The sequence below is a fragment of the Falco punctatus genome, assembly GCF_963210335.1.
Source record: "Falco punctatus genome assembly, chromosome: 7".
In the NCBI taxonomy this organism is placed as follows: Eukaryota; Metazoa; Chordata; class Aves; order Falconiformes; family Falconidae; genus Falco; species Falco punctatus.
The window spans coordinates 15,403,759-15,408,576 of NC_137587.1; the positions used below are offsets into that span (position 1 = coordinate 15,403,759).

The 4,818-nt window shown below is 33.4% G+C and overlaps 1 protein-coding gene across 3 annotated transcripts in view; it reads left to right on the forward strand.

Moving 5' to 3' along the window:
* The window catches only part of NOVA1 (NOVA alternative splicing regulator 1), a 166,082-nt gene extending 164,597 nt beyond the window's left edge, over nucleotides 1–1,485 (forward strand). For all 3 annotated transcript variants that reach the window (XM_080395496.1, XM_080395497.1, XM_080395498.1), the window contains one exon: nucleotides 1–1,485. This exon is cut by the window's left edge and continues 5,866 nt beyond it. The gene's annotated coding sequence lies outside the window, so the exon portion shown is untranslated.
* The last annotated feature ends 3,333 nt before the right edge of the window (nucleotides 1,486–4,818 follow it).

Consider the following 4,818-nt stretch of genomic DNA (forward strand, 5'->3'; position numbering starts at 1 on the left):
GTACTTGTTTCTCTAATAAAAATGCAACTGTAGCTCTCAACACAAATTAGTTTTAATTATTTAAATGCTATGAATTTGTCAAACATAAATAATCTAACACCTGTTTTGCCTTTTTATTTTATGAAAAAAATGTTTTGTGAAAACTACTAGAGGATGATAGTGGGGAATAACAAAGGTAGGTCTATGTATTTGCCTTTTATTACAATTCTATTAATTAAAAAAAAAAAAACAAACAACATGAGTTGATTACTATCTAGCAGGATGAAGAAGCAGTCCGTTTCATTGCTATGCAAGGACAGAACAGAAAACAGCAAAACAGAAGGGTGTCTCACATACACTGGGTCAATGCAACTCGCTTGTCCTATGCTCATCTCTGAGAACTGGTGACAGTGATTTACAGTATAGCAATTCATCTTATGAATGCAATGATAACATTACAGAGCAATGAGTGGTGTAGCTTTTGAGACACTTAATCAAAGCACCACAAGCTGCCATGACAGGCACCAATATATGTGAAACAAACCTTCTCAGGCAAAGGAAAAGACAAACCCAAGTTTCCCTGCTGTGTATTTGTTTTAGTAACTTCATTTCAGGAGATCTGCCTGGCCATACATGAAGAGTGCCCTAAGTGTCAGAAGGGTATAAAGTGGTATAAAAAAACCAATTGGTAGCTGACTCCGAAAATGGAGATCTGCTTGTTTTCTCCACAGAACAGTATAATCCTATTTGTTGTTTCTGTTTCATGCTACATTTTGTTTTAAAATATCTGCTATTTTAAATTCTGGTTATCTTAACACACTGCTCTGAATTCATTTATCATTTGGTTGAGGAGGGAAATTAAACATGTAAACCAGTTGTGGGTGGTGGTGATAGCCGCCTATGGCACTTCAAGCAGTGATAATTTGTATGACTTTCTGTATATTAAACCATACTTTAATATTGATTCTGTTTGTGGTGTATTAACTGTTATCCTTTCTTGGTAAAGGAAATGTGCTAAGCAGATAGTTACTGTTCTAAATCAACAAGGCAATTTTAGAGTCACATGAAACTGTTGAAACCTACCACTCAGTAGTTTGTCTGCCGGATTAATCATCTTTATTGTTCCTTCTGGAGGTGTCTCTCTTCCTTCGTGCAACATATTTCTAGCAGGCAGGCTTATCGTGAGAACTTAGGACACTCCAAGGATGTGATTATGTGACCATCATTGTTAATATTGTGCCCTACATATCAATAGCATAGCCCAGGGTTTCAGAGCTGTCTTTAAAAAGAAAAAAAGCAAATTACAGAAAATGTTTTCTAAAGCATGTTATTATATTTCAGAGTACATTTTATCTCAAAATGCTTGTACAATTATTTTGTATTAGCTGTACTCCTTTCTCAGAGCAGTTAAAGGGACCAGAAGAAAAGGCCAATATGAAAAAAAAAAAAAAAAAAAAGTGTTTTAAATTGTTTGCAAGATTTTATTATTGTTAAATAATCAGTAAATATACTACAGGAGAGGTACTGTGGGACTACTGAATTTGTGTTGATGTCATTGGAATTCAACCATAAGTCAGTAATTAGAATAAAATCATGTTTCTAGTGCTGCAAAGAACTACAGTATGTGACTACTCCAGAGGAATCTGGATTTTGTTTAGTCCTTGTTATTGTTACAATAATTTTAATAAATTTATAACTTGAAACAACATAAACTGCAATGTAATTTAAAAGAAAAAAAAGCATATGCAAGAAAGCAGGATGTTTTCAAAACTCTCGCTGTAAATCGGAGGACACCTTCCTATTGTAGTACTGTTGTTGAAGAAATGGCTAGTAACTCTCTTTATGCCTCCTGTTTTGTTTTCGATCTGACCACAGCTCTGCGAAGAAAAAGTGTTTTTAAAGAAATAATTATTTTGCATTTATGTACTAGACTGGAACTTTGGTCTTCATTTTTAATGGGCTGCTCTAAAAACATAGAACTATGTTACAATTAGCTAGCTTGTAGTCTAGATACATAATATAAGTAAAATGATTGTATTATCTTTGCTGATGTATTCAATGTTGCACTAAATGCAGCAATTTATCTCAAGAAGCATTCATGTTACTAAAGATACTATGATGACAATTAAGCAAGTATATCAGGATAATCAGGTTTAATATTAGTATCTTTGAAACAAAGTTGTATTGCAGTTTTAAAATATATTTCACTAAATAATTGGCATTCTTGGTTACTTAATCTGAGCTGTTAATAAGGAGGAGGGGGCAATTAACACTTATATTTTTAACCTAATGTAACAACACAAAGTAAACCACTCTAAAAGTAATTGCTTCTTTCTCTTCTAAAAGCTCGCTTGGAAATGTATCACATTCCAAACTTTTTTGAAGCCCAGTGAAATTCTGCAATAGTCTTACCTGGCAGCAGCTCTTCCTGGCACAATGTGTTATTCCTCCTTCAGCACCTACAGGATGTAACACACATCATTGAAACATTTTAATTTCTACTGTGCATGCTAATTTTAAATTCAGATTGGAGCTTTGAGTATTATTTAGCTTGAAAATGGAAAACGTAAGCAAAAAAAAAAAAAATAAAAGGCCATATTTGAGAACCTCTTTTTACATGACAGTTGATGGAAACATCAGCAATATTGTTTGCTAGCCTCCATGTCTGTTTATGTGAACGTCTTAATTCTACACACACCTGTAAGCCAGTATAGGTAGAAGTATACAAATTGGATGCAAATTATTTAGTAAACTGATCTAATGTGCAGTTTTCCTTCATTGAGCTAAAATAGTCAGTGTCCTGATATATTCTCATCTGACTTAATACAACTGCACAGGCGCATCTAAACATAAGCAGTTGCAGACTGAGATGTGGAAGAGAAGAATGAAGAAGCAGTAACAGTGATTTTATGAAAGCCACAAGACTGCAAAAGTATGTCATACAGATAGGTTTACAAAAAGAAGAATCCATGTTACCTTTGATTATAGTGCTTCAAAGAACGAGTGTATTTTCACTGAATACTTACTTGTACACTGTCAGTAAATTCAATTCCCAAAGAAATTTATTCTTTAAAAAAAAAAAAAAAAAAGATTTTTGAAGTGTCTGTTATAATTAATTTCCCCTTTGCAATTCAATTCTCTTTCTTTTTTTTTTTCTCCCCCCCCCCAATCAATGGACATCGCTTGCTGTACAGTGAAAAGAAGGGGAAATTTTGAAAAGAAGGATATTCCTAATCAGACTACATTACTTACTCGGAGCCAATTTGATTGCATGTGACTAATGCATTAATTTTTATCATTATTATAGGTCATCAAGACAAGCAATGGAGTGTCATCACTGAGAATAATTTTAAGTCAGAGATTGGATTGTTTTTTGCTCCCAGCATCAGCGGGACTAATAGGGCTCATGACATCCATGGGTTCAGGTGTCTGCTCTTTTGCTATAAGAATTTCACTACATTATGTTTAAGCAGAACTCCTGATGAAAAACACTAATTCAAATTTTAACTGAACATGCATATTTCTATATATAAATATAAAAAAATATAAGTCTTTGATTCATGTGTTTAAACAAAGCATAAATGGGTATTAAAAAGGACTGGATTTTGCCCACCTATAGGCAGGTATATCACCTTTATGTGCAGATTTGCATGTCGGTCAATATTATTCACAGGCTAACCATAACATTCACACAAGCTTGTTGTGGTTTGGTGGAGAATCTCTGTTTTGAAGGGGCTAAACTAATGAAGAAACAAATAGCAGTGTTGAAGTGATTGATTGCAGTGTAGGTGATTGATTTTATAAATATAAAAGATAGCAGAAATGTTTATGGTGGTCTTATTTTCCCAGACTGGAGATAACTTCCTTAAAAAAAGGTATTACAGAAAAATGGTCCAAGGGAGATAAGGGTCTTTAAAGTGCCCAGCTTGATACAATTTGGCTTCCTGTGAAATCAATGGGAATTGTTCTAGCGGCACTGGCCAGAAAATGATGTCTTCTAGCAACAGTGAGGTTTTATTTTGTTAAGTTGAACTGGTATGATTGAAGCTGCAGTCTAATTTCATCAACTCTTAAAACAGGGGGTCATCATTTGGAATGCATACTTCAGAATTATTCACTGCATCAACCAATTCTGTTCAAAGTTCAGTGTTAATAGAGGGGCATTTCTCACTAGGGTTAACCTTAAATACACCAAGGATAATACATCAAAATAATTTACCTTGTTTATATAGGAGGGCATACTTCAGAAAAGAAACATCGTCCAAAATAAATAAACCTACTGAAACAAATTAGAAGTATGATTACTAGCCTTTTTCTTAAAAGCAATTTTAAAAGTTGCCATTTCAGTTTAGATGCGTATATGCTAAATACTGTGCATATAAAGTCACTGAGCAAAACCTGATGATTTTTCTTCTATAAAACTCTACTTCCAGCTCTTCCAAAGATAGTTATTAAATCACCAATAGCAATAAAGGACATTTGCAGTCCTTTTTTTACTATGTATTCTCCTATTAAGCAGTGTTGCTGTAGCACACCTCATATTTTACTCATTCAAAATAAAGAAAAAATAGTATGATTGTGTCCTAAGAATGCTTCTATAAATACTGTTAAAGCATTGAATGTATACAGCATATGTAGTCCAAATACTGCATTATGCTGGAATGATATCATCCCAATTTTTCTTACCTTTAACGTAAGATAAACTGATTGATCCAATTGTTTGGTTTTTTTTCACTTTCAACATCTATAACAGAAAATAAAGAAGTTACTTAATATGAAAAAGGTGAGTTTTCAAACTTGCATCATTTTTAAGAATGATTTGTAGGAACTGAAATGACC